The following is a 20,569-nucleotide window of genomic DNA, read 5'->3' as shown; positions in this document are numbered from 1 at the left end:
TAATGTGTTCATCCCAGTCCCTTAATTTCTCTGCCACAAATGAGCAGAGCATATTTCCAATTGTTGTGTGTTGGCTCGTTCAACCATTCCAACAGATTGTGGTCTATATGGTGTGGTTCGAGTCTTTTCAATTCCCAAGATTCTACACATTTCGTGGAATACATCTGATTCAAAGTTTGTCCCTTGATCAGAGTGAAGTTGCATAGGCACACCAAAAATGGTGACAATGCTATCTATGAATTTTTGTGCAACTGTTGTAGCTTTCTGATTACGCATGGGTATTGCCTCAACCCATTTAGTAAAGTAATCTGCTATTACTAGGAGATAGGAGTTCCCCTTATAGTGGTCCCAATACATCAATGGCCCATCTCTCCATAGGGAGACCCACATTGTATGTATGTAATGGACCCTTCGGCCATTTTGGTGGTGTTTTTCTAGCTGCATATTTGTCACAGCTTTTAATCCACTATTTGATATCTCTCGACATTCTGTCCAAGAAATATCGCTCTCTCACTTTTGAGAGTGTTTTCTTACTCCCTAAATGACCTCCAGTCACACTATTGTGTAACTGCTTCATCACATAGTCTGTTAGGGATTTGGGTATAACCATTTGGTACAAGGGTTGTCCCCCTTGGATGGTTTCCCATTTGTGACATAATATGTCATCTCTTATAGTGAGGGAATCAAATCGCATCCAATAAAACTTGGTGCTCTCATCTAAATGAGATATATCAGACCATTTAGGTCTTTCCCCACGTTTAACCCAGTTCCATACAATTTTAAGGACTGGATCATTTTTCTGACTATCTTTAATTTGTAGGAGATTAATAGTCTTTTCTCCTGTTTCAGATACATCCTGATGTCCCGGTGTAGAACCCTAAGCTGCTGCCTTGGGTATATCAGACATATCTTGGTTTGGATCAGAACCCTTGGATCTTGACATTTGAGAGTTGTCTCCCCTAGAGTCATTGGCATGGTTTGTTTTATGAGATCTTGTTGTAACTCTACAAATAGTATCTGTAGCCTCATCAGAACAGGTTTTATTATCATACCTTTGTTCTGCTTTATCACAATCGCTACAATTTCTCTCTAAACAAGGTCTCCTAGATAAGGCATCAGCATTGCCATGAGCTTTACCTGCTCTATATTCAATTTTGAATTGATAAGCAGATAATAATTCAAACCATCTTGCCATTTGTCCTTCGGGGTTTTTAAAATTGATCAACCAAGTAAGGGCACCATGATCACTTCTGACCAAGAAATATTGCCCATAAAGATAGTGGTGAAATTGTTTAATAGAGTTTACTATTGCCAGTAATTCTCTACGTGTCACACAATATTTTCTCTCAGATCTGCTGAACATTTTACTATAGTAACATATGACCTTCTCTTTCCCATCTTGTAGCTGAGAGAGGACTGCACCTGAACCTGAGTCAGAAGCATCTGTATCCAGTATGAATTCACCTTCAGACCTTGGATATGCCAGTATCGGCGAGCTTGTCAATGCCTGTTTCAATGTGTCACAGTCCAAGGACCAGGTAAACCTTTGGTACTGCTCCGTCAACTTATGTAGTGGTTTAGCTATGGTAGCAAATCCTTGGACAAACTTTCTATAGTAGGAGCATAGCCCTAAGAATTGTCTCACCTCTTTCACAGAATTAGGAATAGGCCAATTTTTGACTGACTCTATCTTTCCTGGATCGGTAGAGATACCCTCTTCACTAACAATGTGGCCCAAAATGAAACCTGTTTCTTACATAGGAAACATTTCTTAGCATGCATCTTAAGATTAGCTTCCTGAAGCCTCCCAAACACTTTATCAAGGTTATTGATGTGTTCATCAAATGTCTTGGCTAGTACTATTATATCATCCAAATACACCATGCAAATATCATGGGAAAGATGAATAAGTACTTTTTCCATTAACCTTTCAAAGGTAGCCGGGGCATTGCAAAGACCAAATGGCATTGATATAAATTGCCAAAGTCCTTTCCCTGGTATGGAAAATGCTGTTTTGGGTCTATCTTCAGATGCTACCTTAACTTGCCAGTAGCCACTTTTGAGGTCAATGGTTGAAAACCAGGTGTGACCTGATAGTGAGTCAAGAGTACTATCAATCCTAGGAATTGGATGACTATCTTTGATAGTTGCATCATTCAATTTCCAATAGTCTAGGCAAAATCTTAGGCTAAAATCCTTTTTCCGTATTAAGACCACTGGAGTTTTCCATGGACTATCGGAAGGTTCGATTACGCCTTTTTGTGCCATTTCTTCTATCTCCTTCTCAACCTCCTTAACCATTGATAGAGGAACCCGCCTAGGCGGTTGTCGGATAGGTGGAGTTGAGCCAGTATTTATTTTGTGTTCAGCAAGATCTGTCATACCCAAATCATGGGATGATTTTGAGAAACTATCTTTGTACTTTAAAAGTAATTCTTTTAATTGACCACTTTGATTCTCATTCAGATATTCACAAGATTGCTCATAGAGGGACTTCAAATGTTCCGGAATAACATGAGTGTGTGGCTTTTCCACAGTGACTTCATTAACTTGCACATTCTCGTGCTTTTGATCCACAATTTCATCAATAGTATCTAAAGTCGCCACCACAGAATTCTTGTACACTTTGCGTTCATTATCGCTAAAGTTCAGAATTCTCAAAGGGACATAACCCATACTAGGGTTTACAACAGCTTTGGCCACTAACACCTCATGTTTTGACATGAATCCTGGTGAAGGCTCAATAACAGCTGTATTTTGTCTACAAATTGGATCATTAAATTTTCCAGTAACAATCATCTCACAATTTGGAGGTATTATAATATCCTCTGATAATGAGACTCTACAACAAGCTGGCTTTGCTGCTTCAGCTTGATATCGGAAACATTGAATTTCGTCTCCATCTATTTTCAAGCAATTCTTGTTTAATAAGATATCAATAGAATGCGTGGTCAGAAAATCTAAACCTATGATCCCCTGTTGTTTAATGTCTGCTATCAAGACTTCTTGTAACAACTTCTGTTTCCCTATGCCAATAACAAGCTTACATTTTCCAATAAATGGTGTTTTATCTCCAGTAGCGGTTATCAAATTTAATTTGACCGGTTCTACATTGGAGTTCTTTATACCCAATTTTTGGAAGCAGTTATTGCTTAGAATGGGTACAGTTGCACCTGTATCCACTAGTAGCGGAAGTGCAAAGTCTTTGATTTGTGCACAAACAAACAAACCGGTGTGATCATCATTATTTATGCTGCTCACAACAATATCTGTGGGTCTCTCCACCTCTTCTACTGAATTCCGACCGTCGAAGTCAGTATCTAGTAGTTTCCCTGAATCGGAGGTGACTGAAAGTTACCACCATTTCACTGGGAAGTGTGGGAGGGGTTGTTGAAGTTTGACCTTTGTATGACATTTGACCTTGACCTCTGTGTTTGGTTCCAATTTGAACCAGTACTTGTGCCATAGTCATGTGTGTCAAATCTGGAACTTTTCCTATTTTGGGAATCAAATCTTTGGTTACCAACATTTGGAACTCTATTTTGATTTGTGTTTTGGGTAAAATGACCATTTTGTGTTTGTTTTCCATAATATGGATTAAACACTTGGTTGTTACCATTTCCATTCCCATTCCACCTATTCCTAGGTTTAGGATTTTGTCCATTTGAAGTGAAACCTGAGTTTCTTTGATCTACCAAATTTTTGGTAGTTTTGTGTAGGGCTTGTATGGACTTATTTAATGTCGCAATATCAATGCCCTCTTGATCTGCCATTTTAGCAGGATATAGCATTTAGGTGTGGCACACAGTACGATCTTCCTCAGAGATCATGTGTATTGCCTTACTCCTTTGCTTATCAGCTAACCTATGAGCCTCGAGCCTGATGGCATGCGTTTCGGCTTCATTAAGGTTCTTTGGTCTCAGTTCCCTGATCCGTAACCGGGTATCAGAGTCTGGTATAGCATCGATAAAGTAATCCAATGCTAGGATATTTATCATTTATGCATCAACCATAGGGTATGCTTGGCGAGTCATTGTTCGGATAGACTGAGCCATCTCAGAGAGTGTCTCATCCTTCCCTTTAACTCTTGTTTGGAGTCTGTAAATTTCAGAGCGTTCCAATGACCCAAACCTTACATTAAGTAACCTAACTAGGGTATCAAAATCTCGGGTCTCCTTAGCATTGAGCTCTGTGAGGATGGCTCTCGCACTTCCACTTAGGCTTCCAGCTAGATAGAGAGATTTTGTCTGATAGTCCCACCCATTTATTTGTGCTACTATTTCAAATTGGGACAGATATTCTTCTAGATTTTCTCCACCAGAATATTGTTGAGGTTTTAAACTATGTCTTGTATTGTGTGCAGTGTTTCGTGTGTTCACATGAGGTGATCCACGACTACTGTCATTTATGTCAGCCACTGGTGAACTACAGACATTAGCACTCTGGTGTTCATGAGAAGGATTCCTTTCCCTATGACTATGATTAATTCTATACTCTAAAGATTCTACATGTTCATGTATACTATTAATTTCTTGTCTAAGCTCTCTATTGAGTTCCCATAAATTCCTTCTATTGTCTTCTCTAAAACTATCAAACTGTTTGTTTATATTCTCCATCAGAATATTAGCTAAATACTTTGCTATTTTGTGTATTTTCAGAACTTTAAACCATTTCTGGAGAAACTCTATTATCAACCTCTTCATTCTCAGTATCCAGACCATCATTCCTAATCCGGAATGTTACTTCAGAATCTGAATCGGACATCTCTACAGATTTTTATGATTTCAGTAAAGATTAACTCAATATCTCAGTTACTGGGCTCCGCGAGCCTCGCCCCACCATGAGGTTACAATCCATGAAAAGTCTATGACTAAAAGGAATTTTAACGAAATGTTGATGGACAGGCGGACGGACGACAGACGCCGCGACATAAAATAAGATCACCAGCCTGTTTGGCCAAGTGAGCTAAAATGTTAAATCATGAAAAAACGGATTAATACAAAACAGAATCTTGTAACTTAGATAATTCATGTCTCAAGGCCTCTCAATACTTGATGAAAAGAAGTCGTTTAAAGAATTGATCGTACAGACCCATTGAGACCATGAATGAATGGTACAAGTAAATGTCATTCATTTTTGTTCAAACTTAGTATCACATCATTCAAAACAGCCCACGGTCCCTTATATACTAGGTTCCTATAAACCTAAGTTTCATTAAGCTTGGCTGCATATTTACTCACATTACATGTGATTCCAAGGGTTCACACTAATTATTATTCGCTAAAGGGCACATAACTTCGTAAATAAGGTTAAGAGTCTAATTGAACATGATTTTCAAACTTGTCCAAGATCTTTTTCCCAATGTTATTTCTACACTGCAAATATTTAAATTAAGCGTGGGGTGCATATATTTAGCTAACTCAATTTATCATATTCATAATGGCCCCAAATCATGATGGATTAGGTGCAAATGGCAATAATAACTTCCCTAAATAGACCCGCCGCATCACGCTGATTTTCAAAACACGTCCCGAGATTATTTCCCAATGATTAGTCTAAATACAAAGTTTCATGAATTTAAGTGCATATTACCCTTCAAGTTATCAATAATCACCAGGGTCCAAATAATAACAATTAAGTGCAAAGGGCAATAACTCAGTAAATTAATAGTCAAATTAAGCTAAATATCGAACTCGGTCCTAGATAGTTTCCAGTGTTAGTCTATAAACAAAGTTATATTAAGCTCATGTTTATATTTACACAACGATTATCCGCGTTCACCAAGGTCTCATATAATAATTATCATTGCAAAGGGCAATAATCATGTAATTTTAAGCCAGTGGGAAAATCAAGTCTGAAATTCCGAACTCGTGCCTATATCTTTCCGAATGTTAGATCTACAATAACTTATAAAGTACCATTAAGGCTCTGTGCTTATTTACCCAAGGATTTATTGCGTTCACAACGACGTATACTATGCACGACGAACGGACAAAAGACTATAGCATATGGTCATCCCATAACTTGTACCTATATCGATCAGAGTGACCTAATAAAAAAGGCTGGCCAGTCACATGCCACAAGGACCCTGTCACAATTTTTTTACCGACAGTATACACTTAAATATTATGCTAGGATCAAAGGTAAATGAAACTCGGTCGGTCGAGAAAAACGGACCTATTTTTTCAGAACCCGTGATTAATTTTAATAAATGGGGCTTCTTACACCGTTAACGCTATATCTTAGCCATCCCATCCTCGATACTCTCAGTGCGCTTCCGATCACTTACGATCTCTTACAACCCTCTCTGAACTATCTTATAGGTGAAACTTGAAGGCACTTCAGCGGAAAACATTTTGACCAATCACAGGGCTAAGCAAATATTTCATTTGAAAGACTATACAAGAGAGGCAAACGCCTACCATCAAAGCCACGAAGTAAACGCACAGGCGTACCTGTTATACGCTCTTCTGATAGTACATCAAATGACTAAGTTACCTTGTTCTAATTCTGTTGCCCTCCAGTGTTTACTATGAGATAGTCCAGGTGTGTAGAGATCGTTAGTCGACCGGAACCCCTGGGTAAATATCGAGGATGATCTTTACGCTTAAATGAGAAATAATTAACCTTTCCCAGTGGAGTGCTTGATGAACAAAATTGGCCTCAGTAGTGGACGAAGTTAGTCGGCTTGATGAATCGGGAGAAATTTTACCGAAAATATGCTAGGTAGACATTCTCCCTGTCCGGCGGTCATAAATGTCGTTTTCACATCTAATGGGTACCATCAAAAACCCAAGGCCCAAAATCACAAAAACTACGCTTTTGTGGTGCATTCACGAAAGTTCCCTTTGGCGGTGTCATGTCCCGTACCTTTGTAAGAAACTCCATTTAAACATCGTAGTTAGACTCACTTACTTTAAACATCATGCTGCCATGTTCATTTTTTGTCGGAACGCTAGGCGTATTAATTCCTCTCGAAATTACTTCACGTATTGATTTACATCATGTTTTCAATGCTAGATGATATGATAAAAACGAAAGTACCAGCGCATTCACATCTACATCAAACCAATCTCGTGTATCTTATTTAGGTATTACATAGATACAAACATAAACTTGTAAAATAACATAATATGTTAACGATTTTACATAATTTGAAAACCCCTAGATATTTCCTACTTTTCGTTTTAGCCTTTCCTCATATGTTATTGGATTTGGTGCTATAAAAGATTATATATCAATACAAATCAAATCAATTTCAAGTCTGATATTGCCAACGAAAGTTCCTACTTAGTTAGAAAATACATATCTATCCCTACAAAGTGTCAATAACGATTGATACGTTACTCACGGCTCAGTAATTCTGTACTCCAGTTCGAATATTCTGTCGCCAGTTTTACGCAGAAAACGACAACTCGTAGTTGTCTCGCGCTTGTCACGAAAATTTCTAATATACAAAGTAGTACATTGTATGTAATCCCGGATATAAATATTGTGATGCCGAGTTGAAAAGTTTAGCATTTGAATTCCGTTAAACTAAATGAAATGAATTCAAGGGTTAATTCTTAGTATGAGAATTTGTTACATGTCCTTAATTAATTACAGCACAGTTGAAAAAATAATTTTGTCCCACCAAAGTGTTCATAGACCGTTTTGGGTGTATAGGTGAAAGAAAAACGGTTAAACATTATATTCTACATTTATATCATATGTAAATATAGAACATGATTTTAACCTATTCTTGATCTCTAAAACTAAGTATCGGATACTCTGGTGGGGCTAAATAGAAGTAGATTTAGGTCTAGCGGGATAAAGATATTAAGCTCATGAAATAATTTTACACGTTGTTTTTGCATAATTTATACATACGAAAAAGAAATTATGTGCATCCTCGATACTATAACCACATTGACAATGTTTCTAATTTATATCAATTAGCATGATATAAATCGTTATTTTAAGTGCTGGATCTATTTCTTATTCTCGGCATGCAATATATTGTATTTTCTATCCCCTATAAGATAGTAAGAGTGGTATTTATGTATCTCTAAAACTGAGAAGGATAATTTTTGAAAAGCCAAAAAAATGATACACTTTGTCTTAATTACAAGTCCAATTGATTCCATAGTTGAAGGGAAAAAGGCGGAGTTGTGTTAGCTGTAAGACGATAGTTTGGTAAAGTGAGTAGTTACTAGCATTAGCGAAGGTTTATATTGAAAATTGAGACTAGAGGCGGAAGAAGAGTCCGTTAGTGAAATCAGGTGTTAAGTTATTTTTTATCTTGTTAAAGTAATTGTAATTTTCATTCTTGATCTTCTATTGCATCACCTGTAAAAGGGTTGAAGAACAACTACAATTTACCCAACTTTAAAAAAATAGTATCTGGGATATTCTCCTGTCTAGTGAGAAAATGTGTTTCAAAATTGAAATCCGGAAATATAGTTCATCGGATTGCAGTGTAACATATCGAGTGCAGATAGTTGACGAAGTACGATCCTGTATTTCTTTTATTAATAGTATCTAACTATCCATATCCAGTTTAAACTTTAGATGTCCTGATCCGATGTGTGAGTCGAGTGAAAAATATAATAGGATTTGAGGATATTGTTGATAAATGGGATCTTGGTGACGACAATCGGGACCGTTCGTCGGCTGGCGATTTCCGTAAACGAGAATATAAAATAGGACAAGAAGATAATTAGCTAGCTCCCAAAAGTGCTAGGTGGGCTAACGCGGAAAGCTATAACCCTTTGATTGGACAGAATATGGAAACTTAAACAATGATATGATGATATTGTTTAGCAATTTTAATTGTTCTGTTGAAAGCCTTTTTATAGTTTGTGAGCTTGTGTTAGTGCAAGGTAGCCAGGTCTAGTTACAGACGAACAGTTTTAATAATACTTTTGCTTCCAACAAATTAAAAAGGGTTTTTATGCAGAGATTGCTAAGCTCAGAGAAAAGGCAAAGAAAATATTGAACTTAATCTAATGTTTCTATGTTTTTCTATGGTCCGTTTTCATTCCGCTTTAAGTACGTACTGTCATTCCGTATTTTAGTATGTTCCGTGTCCCGTTAAATAATATTATTACTGATTATTAATGTTACACGCGATGGTAGATCTAAAATTAGATAAGAAATATAAAAGTAATGTCTCGAACATGGTATACTACTACAAGATATATTTGTTCCATCTGGTAAATGGAACCAGATTTTATTAAAATGCCCGATTAAATTTCTAGAAAATCCTTATTCAGAATACTTTTACCACAAATGCTTGTTCTACACAGAAATCTAAAAAAAAAAATAACGGATGCAAGCGCACATGTGACCATCGCTTTATCAGGAAGATGGCGTCCGAATCCGGACAGATTAAAGTTCTGTTTCCGTAATTCGTTTTAATATTACTTCAACAGGGCAGTGCTTGTAACACACCGAACATCCATCTGATTCAAGCGTTCTTGCTACATGGCTATCCTGCAAGATGGCGTGATTTGCATCCGATTCTAACTGCTACGCCTCAAGCGGCGTAGCAAAAAGATACATTTTCTCATTTTTACGGAAAGTGCCGAATGTTTCCGATTGAGACGAAAATTGGTCTTATAGTAACCCTGGTTGATGTCGTTATTATTGATCGATTAACAAAAATGCCAAAGTTTACTGCACTAAATATATGATTATTGCTAAGACAGATAATGATATTTAATACGATTATCGATTACTTTGATTGGAGATGTTTTAACCGAGAAGTGTTCAGTTCCAACACAAAGGACAATGGATGATGTAAATTCTCCGGTGATCGATTCAATCTTTGATTCATTTTTATACAGGTATTAACATTTTGAAAGTTAATACCATGACATGAAAAAACTAGACCAAAGGTGATATTCCTCAGAGGTCAATGCAGAAGGCCGAGGGAAATATCACATTTTAAAGGTTTAACAACTCCTCGAATTAACCTAAAAAAGGTAAATAATATCAATACATGTCAAACAGCAGGCCTAAGGGCTTTAACGGTCATCTAAATACCTTGATAATAGTCGTTTAAGAAAGTGATAACATATGGTGTAAGGGTAGCCATCTTCTATTTGGGATTCAATAAGAGATGGAACAATACATTGTTAAGATCATTTCAGGAAAATTTCAGCCAAATCGACCGGTAGAGTTTGAAAAGAAGTTCAAAATTGTTTTTCAAAATGTCGGCTGTGGCGGCCATCTTGGATATCAGATCGACCCGAAAACTTACAACACTTCGTGGGGACCATGTCAGGATCATTTCAGGCAAGTTTTCAGTCAAATTGCAATGGTAGAACTTGTGACAAAGTTCAAAATATGTTTTCAAGATATCGGCTGTGGCGGGCATCTTGGATGTCGGATAGAGTCCGAAAACTTACAACACTTTGTCGGGACCATATCAGGATCATTTCAGGCAAGTTTAAGCCAAATCGCACCGGTAATACTTGAGAAGAAGTTCAAATGTGGAAAGTGTACGCACGGCGCACTGTCGGACGACGACGGACGAAACATGACCCTTCGGCCCAGATTGACCTGAAAATGGTATCATTTTTTACTTTTTCAGAATTGTTCATCCTTTTACCAATGAGGTTTAGGTATTTTTAATCGAAGGGTCATTCTTATCTATTAAACTTTTTTTTCCTCATATAATGATAATTTTTTGAAATAGGAGCTCATGCCAAGAAGAATGGAGAAAAACCATATGTCCGTATGCTCGCTTGTTTTAAGTGACAAAAACTGTCGCAGTTATGATTAAGGTAAACACAATTGAAGTAAACAAGACGCCCAGGAGGACTGGTATCGTTCACCTGGTTTATATAGTAATGATAAATGAAAGCTCTTACTATAAGAAATTGGGCAAATGTGAGAGCATACTTTTGTTCAATTTTTGAATCCCCACCCTATTGATGCTATCTATACCATATGACTATGATTGGTAATTCAATGTTAAGTTTCAGAGATGCTTTTTTTATATGGAAATCGCCAGATTGACTCCTTTTGGCTCGGCCACTCAGGCCCCCGGGAGGTCAGCCCAATCATTTGTATAATTTTGAATCCCCATCCTTATAATGATGCTTATTGTACCATCGCAATAAGAGTACTTTACCAATGTGGTTTATATATGGAAATAACCAAATTGATCCCTTTTTGGCCCAAGAACCCTCAGGCTCAGCTCGACCATTTGTACAATTTTCAGTTAGCACCCCACAGTCAATTGTTGAAGGACGCCGGACGCCGATGTATAAGCAATAATCTCACCTTGGGTTCTTGGACCAGGTGGCTAAAATGATAAAAAAAAAAAAAAAATGGCACGATTCAAAGAGAAGAAAGACATATTTACACAATGACCGGCAACATGGGTCATTTCTTAATCCCCGCAGGTATAAAATGATTATACATTATAATTATAATAAGTTTTATTTCATAAGATATTGATATAGACTTACAGCTATTCGTGGAGTGAGTCCCAGGTCTAAAGGTATATATACTATCAGTTATCAGTGCCATGCGGATAGCTGGGTCCAGGTCGTGTACATAAATAGTCTGGGTTTATAGGTATAAAGTTTCATCGTTGTTGTGTAATGGTATGTGGTGCCTGAACATCTTATATGTAATGCTAATTGTGAAACTGGTCAGTATTAATTGGTTAGCAGCGTGTTACTATATGTTATCGCAGTAGCTATCCATGTATCAGATGTTTCAGGTGTTGGATATCATGGGCCAAATACTGATCCACATGCTATCACGTTATTATGTAATAAAATAGAGCTGACCACTTATTGTAGAACGAGAGAGGGAGTAACATAGAGGTGCAACACACCTTGTGTGTGGTCCATTTTGGGCCCACATATATCATCTAAATATATCTATGTAACGTATAGATGAAGTACTAGAAGAATATAATGTCGACAAAAACATCAGAGTCAATTCATCCATTTAAAAACGTACAGTTCTCAACGTGGTTACGGACCAAACATACGAAGTCTACTTATAACCTGATGGCCATCCTATACAAAACAGCTAAATATTACATACATGTTACAATACAAGATACAAAAACCATTTTATTATATACATAGAATGAAGTATTTGATTTTTTTTTTTTTGCAAATGGCAACTTTTTGATACAGTATGCTATTGATAATTTTAAATAATCTCCAAAACTTCTTCTGATTTTGTTCAAAAACGTGACCTTCCGTGGGGCACCAAGGTCATTATAGGGAACATTGCAGTGAGGCTTAATTCCAGATTATGATAAACCACGATTCCGATGTGTCAACAATATGACATAAATACTATTTTTTACATTTGTTATGTAAATAAAATCAAGAATTATTGACAAAATGTTCTGCGTTATTGTTATCTATTTCAATGGATACCGCTGTGATATTCCATATAGTATAGCTATACGATTAATCAAGAACAAATTTACCGACCCGATTGCAGTGTCACGAAATTTAGCCAAATGCAATAAATTGTCAGCAAAGATCTGGCTGGTTAAAAATTGGTTTTTTTCAGGCCAGTTCTTGCGGCCTAAATAAGGTAAAACACGCTAGGAAAGACTAGCGATTTACTTAGTTGTTATAAACTAAATTAATCTTTTACTACCAAAAGCGCCCACGATCCCAGGGTTCGACATAATACATCATAATTGTAGAAGACGCTTCGGACCACAAATGTGTAATGGCGGACAGCGAAGCGAGTTTTGAACATCACACACTGTGATCTATTGTGGGACACTGACGGGCCATAATCATAGCGATGGACGAACTAGTCCCAAATAGTACATCAGAACGATCCCCAATTGTACTTACATAAGGTTAATATAAGGAGAAATAAAACTTGTGTGCACTCTTAGACTGAAATTTCCCTTTAAAATGGCGAGATCTGAACTAGTGTCGCTAGAAAATCAAAATTTGTTTGATTGCTCAATAGATGATTAGGGATCTTTTCTTTATGATCAATCCAATAACATTATTATCCTTTTGCGAGTCCAAGGATAATTACCACGGGAATAAATGTTAATTTGTTAGTTTGGTATGGTTACACTTATGAAACTAAGTAAACACAATCAGCTATTTCGTTCTATTATTAGCAATATGCTTGTACATCTTCTAAGTTATCCCATTGCAACTGTAGCAAAATTAAACGTTAGGAAGGATTTTACTGGTTCCAAATATGTGACAGAATAATAGTTTAGTAAAGCCACTTACATATCGAAACACATCCTAGAGAGGCTTTGCAATGCTTGCCAATTCTTTTCTGGTTGCACACTTACATTGTAACAATATACAAATGAAAAGTTCCCGTGTGTCATTTGGAAATGAAAACAACCACTTCAAAAAAATTATGCTTAAACCTCATTGTAAATAATCATTCAATAGCATGTCGTGAAAAACGAAAATGAATTGCGTAACATGCTTCCAGATACAAGTTCTTCCTATAGACGTACCATCAACGGAAAAAATCAATACAAATAAGTTGCCAAACAATCACAAAATAAAGTGTGTCTGTTCGTGACCGATGTGCTACACTGTTTATATTATATTATGTTTCTCCCCCGGTAAACGTTGTACCATTGTATATATGCAAGATATGCTTTGACAAAAGTAGTAAAATGGATATTAATCTAAAAACGATTTATCCCAATGTGGTTCTCGTTCACAATGTATGCGTTGTCAACGGTAATTGGTAAGCTATTTATTTTCCTTTAAACGTTCTGAAAATCGTGGACTAGGTTCGCTTTGAGTCGAAACATTCTACTTGTGTCCAATGCTTGGTCGCCCAATCAATGGCGATGGCCATTGTACATTAGATACCATCTTATTCTGTCCGAAGGTCCCTTATATTCTGTTCCATCCCCGGCCGTATCGCTGTATGACGTTGTTGGAGTCACCACCCACACACAAACACAATGTACCCTCCCTGTACACGTCTATCCCCAACGCATCACCGTACACGAGTCCAGAATTTCCAGTACCGTTTGTTGGGGGGGGGGGGGGGGGGAGTAGTCATCCAGCATCTGGACAAGCGAACCAACTGCCAATGTGCCAGGAGAAAAGACGTTTAGAAAACGCCTTGCAAAAGACGTGCCCATTTTTACTTGTCATTAGCGAGAAGCAGACATCTGATTTTAAAAGGATGAAGTTCTTGTAGCCAGTCCCATCTTTTCTTTCTACACTGTTAAGCGATTGATCCTGTACCAATTATAAACGAATTGTCAGCGAAGGTAACACCCGTAAACCGAGTCATCAGTAGCATTTTTGAAGTATGTATATAGGATAGGAATGGACAAGGTGGAATCTTCAACGGTCTGACAATTTCATATGGAATTATTAACACTCATCAGAATGACGTGCCACAGAGATGTCATCAATGTTACACAGGTCATAAGGCTGAGCGCTCCGCCCCCCCATTCCTACTTCACACGGAAAATCACACGTTCAAACCGTAAAGAGTTTCACTTTCTGATTGTTTTTGGTCCTGCCACGACCAAACACGGGTCAGCTGACAGGAGATCTATCCCCAAAGAACAACATTCTTCATAATCAGATCGAACTCTGATACTGAACCTCTCTTACCAGTTTTAACTGACGTTTTGAAACGGGTAGGCTAACTGCTGTGGAAGCAATCGCTTTTGTTGTTTGTGAATTGATTTTCTTACCCATGGAAAGGCGGTGTGTTGTATCCAAGGGCCCATTATATTCTGGTTTATTTTCATGTTATCATTCGGGTAGTGCTAATATGATGCCACCAAACCCCTGTACGAAGGCTTGACAATGACTTCAACTCTCGCCCCTGCCCCTCTCCAGTAATAGGCTCGATCGTACTGCACAGCTGTCCTCTCTTCAAGGCGTATTCCTGAGATGACCACGCCAAGGTCATCTGCATTTTGCCAATCATCAAGTCGCTCGATACACTATATGTTTTAAGATATCAAGTCTCTCTTTCCTACTCTTTGAAGGCTGCAAGTCAATTTAAGGCTGTTAAGATTACGCTCATTCTGAAGTTACTCCAACCCATCATCTATTTTTCGCACGCAGGTCTGTTAAAAACTATCCAAAGCGATGACTTGGTCGCTCCTGTCATCAGAAATTGCAGACTGCTACCTCGACGTCTTTTATTAAAGTATATCACATGGCGTCTACGCATTTCCGCAGTTCCTTCAAGAAAGACTGTCGATCGCTTCTCCACTTGCTCCAGCTTGACCCGGAAGTCCATCTGCTGATGTAACCACCCTCACACTTCGCGGTGATCACGAACGATGATACACTATATAACATCCCAATATCTGATGACCTTCACAGAAATTACTCCAATTTCTCTTTATGTTTTCCACATTCAACGAGCTGGAGGTCTTTCCGCCGTATTGCACCACTTGACATTATTTCCATTCGGTGATATTCCTCTGGTTCACCAATTTCCATGAACCAAATCATGATGATTAGTTTTGGCAATCTGCACTGAAGTAAGTTTGGGTTTTGTTTACCACCAAAACTTTGGCAATTACATTTCGTGTTTCCTTTCTTTTTCCACAGGGCGTACAGTACCAGAAGGTCATCAGTATTTAGTTAAATGTCTGATACTTTTCGACGGCCAGGCTATTGGTAGGAAACTGGTCAGCCCAATCTTTCTTTGTCTTTCTGACTGAATTTACCGGCTTCCACTTGATTCTTTACGGCAAAACTGGACCAGGAGAAGAAAGTGGACGACGACGCCATCTTACCTGACAGCTCCTTGGTTATGTAGATGCAATGCCAAGACTTTCCTACGGCAGAAGGATTTGTAGACAGAGGAGAGACTTTGGGCTGTTGTAGTCTGTTCCAGACAAACAGGAAACTCAAGGACTAGAGCGGTCGAGAGACATGACTTTTGGGGACATTTAGTCGTCGAGTTTATCTGGGTCATCATCTTCTCACGCCCTTGGGCTAAAGGGATATATGACACCACTATTACCAAACATTTAAACGGAATTGGTATAGGGTTCATCTGAAGTTTAAATATTTTGAGTATGGTAGATATATATCTGTGTGGCATTGTATATAAAGACATGAATATTTATACGTAAAATTAATTAGCACAATTGTCTAATTTTGATAACTTTTTGCAGCCAGCTTTTTAATGAATGCTCCACCGCTGACAAATGCGTATATGTTTCCTACTATCTAGAAACAGAAAGCAGATGATTTAGTATTTTTCTTCAGTTTACAAAAGTTTACTTACTTTACACCATTACCACTCAATCTGAAAAGTTTGAGCTTCTCAGAATTTTTATTAAAATTAAAAGTATTGAAAAATCGATTAATGTGAATCCCGAAAAAAAATCCGTGGCTACTATATCCTATATGGAATGAAGTACTGATTGCACATGCCCCACATAAGGCAAAATAAAATTATTTGTTATTGATTTTTTGTATTAATTAGACACATATATACAATCAATTATTGATTTCTAAATAATGAATATCATTTTTTGACTCTGTCCAGCGAGGTGGAGCATCTTTAACCATTAGCGCGATGATATAAACTTGTGTTAGATATTTTTTTCCAGATAAGAAAGAAAATAAAAAACTTGATATTTCATTGCATCCCCAAAAGACGGAGATATATTTCTGTCTATTAGATTGTTTTGAAATACAATATATGGAAATTATGTTTTTCCTAAAAAACTTTCGTGAGGTTGATAGTTCGAATATTGCTCATAATGTACGTGTTAAGTATATTATTTACAATATTACAATAACACGGCTACTTTACAAATAACGTTTTTCTGCAAAAGATCAAAATTGAGGTCTGATGTTCATCCTGAATGTAGTATGTCATTCCAAAAAGATGGATCTCTTGTTACAAAATCCAAGATTTGAACTCCAGAGGTAATATTTTTGGGACATTTTGGTTGTTGTATTCCAAAAAGTACTTTTATGTCTGGGCACTCTTAACACTCTTTTTTTTTTTAGGCCAACACGGCCAACTGGAGTATCGAGGTTGGAGTAGCTGCTGTTGATAGTGGAAAAGATATCACCTTCTGAAAGTCATCCAGAAGGTCGATATATTTTTGGCTACAACATAAAGCTTGAGTTTAGAGCCAAAAGTCAGCCAAACACAAATAATCAAAAAAACCCATTTAATTTATGCTTGAAGCAATAACTGGTTGTAATTAACTATTTTACCATTTATCATTTCCATCAAAGGCATCCCTGTCCACGGGACACGGCTATATCCCTCTACAATACGGGTTATTTTTGGCATATTTGACCCTTGTATGACCCTTGAATATATGCCAAATGTTTTTGATAAGAACACTATTGGTGGCTCGTCATACCTGCATCTCATGCGGCAATGCATACTCAAAAACCACGATAAATAATATAAGCTTCTTAGGTATTGTTAAACAAGCAGGCCCAATAGCCTGAGTTGGTAATCTGAACTACCTTGGCAGCAGCTGTATTGGAAATTAATTAGATATGGTGTCATGGTAGTTCATCTTCCGATTTAGGATCATCCAGAGCTGTAAACGACCACGGTGTCAAGATTCATATTCAGTGTCATTTCCCACTTGTAGTGCTACTAGTATCGGCATTCGACTTTTTGATCACGTTTTTCCGTATCGCTTCGATAAATGAGTTACCGTGCAGGTAGGTTCCAACTTTGTAGAGTTTAACTACCATTGCGCACCATGGTGTTTACAGTACCGATATTCATGCTCAAGTGTTAATTATATATCCTACCCTTATATTAAGATCGTGATTTCCACCGCAAATGAACTCCTATTTATCATCACATGTTGTGACACTTACATACAGCTTGCATGCGAGGTATCCTTGCAAAAAACTTCAAGTTTTTCATCATGATAATCTTGCCTTATTTATCCCAATATATTCTCAAAAATATGAACTGAGAAACAAATTATTAGGTTTTTATATGATATACAACAATCATATTCTTACATCTATACAGACGTTATACGAAACGCGTTTTTATTATTAAACTTTATGGTGTTTTTTCTACTTTATAACTGGAACTAGTGATTTTGCTCATGTAATATTTTTGCATTGTATCATTAGTCGTAATTAAGTCATTTCCTTGGCATATTTTGACATGCATTTGATGTGTGTGACATAAATTGGTTGTTCGCTATGCATATCTATTCATTGCCGGTGCGGATATTTGTCAAAACACAGGCATATATGAAATATCATTTATCTTTTATGGGTGTGTCTAATGTCGCACCCCAAGTATTTCATAATATCTAAATTAAGAATGTTGTCCTGTGGAGTAAGGGAGATAGATCATGATTTTTTCATACTGGACGCTTGAGTTATGACAGTGTCCCCCAAGATCTTCAAGCATCTTGAAATGACCCAGCGATATGATATAATACCCCCCCTTTTCTAAAGTTCGAAATTTACTGAATAAATATTAATTTAATTAGTTTGAGATAAATTTAACAACATACAAATAATCCTATACATCTTAATTTGCTATTTTATGGTTAATTATATATTGAATTTTTTAATTGTTTAATGATTTTAAAACTAAGAGTAATAGACATCTAGGCTATATTGTGAACAGAAAAATTATGCAGTGATTGTATAAAAAAGTATCTCATATTAGGGGAGATAACTCTATTGTGATATTCCGTCTTATGTCAATGAATATATGATGTTTGTTTTGGTGCTAAAAATGCTTCTTTATTTGACAACTTGTAGCGTTCTATTTATTCTTGAAAATTGGACATGTTTTCAAAGACAACTTTGGTCTCTTTTTAGTCTGTATATTGTAAGCCTCATTATCAATTGAGACAAGCGTGTACCCGAATTTTGATTTAATTTCCATTTAATGGTGTGAGATATTTTATGTAATATTCTTGCGCATCTTTTTTACCTAATTTCCTCCAAATAAATGATCACGTCATAATAATTATGACGAAATGTAAAGCATTTTCTTCAAAATAAGGATTGATGATATATATCACCATCAATTAAACAAATATACTATATCGCTAGAACATTTTAGTTATTTATTTCTTCATTTACAGGGCAGAATTTGTACAGGACTAATGCTGTTTTACTCATGTAGCAGAATGCTACTCAAAAATGGCAAAAATTTGAATATTTATTTAGAACAAAAAAAAGGTGGTTCAATTTCTTCGAAACCGTTGACAGTAGAGTGCATAACAACATAATTTACTTCATAAATCAAATGATGTAAAAAGAATTGAATAACGACAGGGAAAATATTAGGGGAATTGTGAGACTTACCTCCATAAGTCCCTTGTGCGTGCTATTTGATATGTTTTTTTTTTACATTACCATAGTCCGATTTGTAATGCAAAATATATAGACTATGAACAAGGGTTACTGTATATCAAGCGCATTACGGATAAACTCAGTATACGCCATTTCTAGTCTACTACAAAACTTTTAAGAATAGCAATTAGTTACTTTACTTGTAAAGCTTTCTCTAAGTCGTCGCTAAACCGCAGGTACGACGTTAAATATATATGTTTTTCTTAAATTGGAAGAATTTATTCTAATAATAGTTACACAAATTGGTCTATTTTCCATTGACATTGTATCTGAAAGAAAGAAATCGCAAACCGGTACACTCACTTTTTGTTTAATTATCCTTGTGTCTCAACCGTACACTATTGAATATTCAAAACCGTTGCGACACTAGTCTGATATCGAACACAACATTGTTGACATTTCATAAGGTATTTTTTAACTTTGTAAAACCATATTATATACCAAGGAAACGGGAAAAGTCTAAAGATTTCCAATATTGAATCACAGTAAAAACTATACTTCAATATAAAGTCGGCAAATCGAAGCTCTGAACGAAAAATTTAGCTGTGTTTTCTGTCATGTGTGATATTCAAATGCATTTTTTGAAATATAAGGGGGAAAACAGAAAATAATATATTTTTTGGTTTTATGGTTGAAACTTATCATAATCTTCAGCAATCACTAAATACCCATGAATCATGGTATAATCCGTAACGCCAGCAAATAGTGATGATTAGAAAGCACACAGTACCGTGGTCGTTCATGACGCCGAAGCGATACCGGAAACGGATCAAAACATCGTTTGCCGTACTAGTTGCACTACAGTGATTCATCAGGCAAGTTTTAGCCAAATCACACCGGTAGAAATTGAGGAAGTTCACAATATATGTTTTTCAAGTGGCGACTGTGGAGTCATGCTTAGATTCCAGATCGACAAAAATACAACATTTCATGTTATTTGTTACAAATTATTACTATAATGAACCGGTGTGAAGTGTTGAATTTTGAGTTAAACAAAATGTATTTACGGAACTTTAAAGTTTAATTTTGTTTCAAAATGAACAAATAGTTTGAGCTAGACCAAACAAGCAATATGATAACTTCACTTAGTTATCTCAGGACATTTTTTGTGATGAACTGTGCTAACATGATAAATAACAACAAGTGTGCATTAATTAATATGTAATTTAATACATCAGTGTTTAAGTATATTACAAAATATGAATATGAAAGACTTTATTCCATAGACAGTAATGAGTGCTTTTAGA

The 20,569-nt window shown here is 36.5% G+C and overlaps 1 long non-coding RNA gene across 1 annotated transcript; it reads left to right on the top strand.

The window, feature by feature from the left end:
* The first annotated feature begins 480 nt into the window (after nt 1–480).
* LOC138326962 (uncharacterized) lies at nt 481–4,762 on the top strand. The gene is made up of 3 exons (XR_011208987.1): nt 481–976; nt 1,406–1,538; nt 4,659–4,762. It is a non-coding gene; the product is annotated as an uncharacterized lncRNA (long non-coding RNA).
* The last annotated feature ends 15,807 nt before the right edge of the window (nt 4,763–20,569 follow it).

Source organism: Argopecten irradians, chromosome 7, assembly GCF_041381155.1.
Source record: "Argopecten irradians isolate NY chromosome 7, Ai_NY, whole genome shotgun sequence".
Lineage (NCBI taxonomy): Eukaryota > Metazoa > Mollusca > Bivalvia > Pectinida > Pectinidae > Argopecten > Argopecten irradians.
This window is presented reverse-complemented; position numbering and strand designations above follow the sequence as displayed.